Here is a 1,006-nt window from a genome sequence, read left to right as displayed (position 1 = left end):
GGGCGGCTGGGGCTGGACACAGAGGGAAGAATGGAATCGTACATGGAGGCATGACACAATAACAGGGCTGATGATCTCAACATTTAAAGAGTTTAACAACCCTTAGTGACCACAGCAGATCAGCTCCAGTGGGAGGCTTTTAAAAATATCCACTTCGACAGTTTCTGCACTTCTTGAGCTTCTCCTGTTTGTTTTCTCTTCAAAGCTTATTAGCACCTCTGTTTGGGAGACTTTGGCCACCTTAGCATAGTGAAGAGACCTGGCTCCAGAGGGCTGAGCTCCCAGCCGGTGTTAAGACTCTTGGGAATAGCAGATTTGTCTCCTGGGAGCCTGCTCAGGGAGGGACTTTTCCTTTTGCAAAATCATGAAGCTTTNCGACCCTTCACTTTAATTTTTTAAGGAAGCACATGCATAACTATGTTCATGCTTCCAGGGTTCAATCCCTGTATTGGACAGCTGCCAAAAAAAAAAAAAAAGAGTATATGCCAAAAGCACAAAAAAGAGGGCTGGCCGGTTAGCTCAGTTGGTTAGAATGTGGTGCTGATAACACCAAGGTCCAAGGTTCAATCCCTGTACCGGCCAGCCATCCTCAAAAAATATTGGTTCATGTAACTCTCAATAAACCCTGTAAGTTAGATACTAATACTATTATTCCCATGAGAAAAACTGAGCCCAGAGAGGGTGAGGGTCCCGGTCAAGGTCACACAGATATTAGACTTAAAGCCGGGGCCAGGTTGACTCCAAAGCCTTGGGTCTCCTGAACCACCAGTCTCTCAGAGTTGGGTGTGGACCCCTGGAGAACAGAGGGGTAGTTGGGGGCAGTGCTAAAGGAAAAAGGGTCAAAGCAGATAGGCTTTAGGATCTCTTCAGGATCCTACTTAGCATCAGTAAAGCTCAGAGTCTTGAAGCTTTTGGCTCCTGGCACTTTGGGCCTCTGGTATGGCTGAGCAACTCAGGTTTTATCTTTGCTCCTCTTGACTCTGTAAATGAGAACACAGCCAAGGGC

General features: G+C 46.8%; 1 non-coding gene across 1 annotated transcript; it reads left to right on the top strand.

Moving 5' to 3' along the window:
- Positions 1 to 508: 508 nt before the first annotated feature.
- Positions 509 to 582, top strand: TRNAI-GAU. The gene has a single exon. It is a non-coding gene; the product is annotated as a tRNA-Ile (tRNA).
- Positions 583 to 1,006: the final 424 nt, after the last annotated feature.

This window comes from Galeopterus variegatus, unplaced genomic scaffold (genome assembly GCF_000696425.1).
Source record: "Galeopterus variegatus unplaced genomic scaffold, G_variegatus-3.0.2 Scaffold727, whole genome shotgun sequence".
Classification (NCBI taxonomy): domain Eukaryota; kingdom Metazoa; phylum Chordata; class Mammalia; order Dermoptera; family Cynocephalidae; genus Galeopterus; species Galeopterus variegatus.
This window is presented reverse-complemented; position numbering and strand designations above follow the sequence as displayed.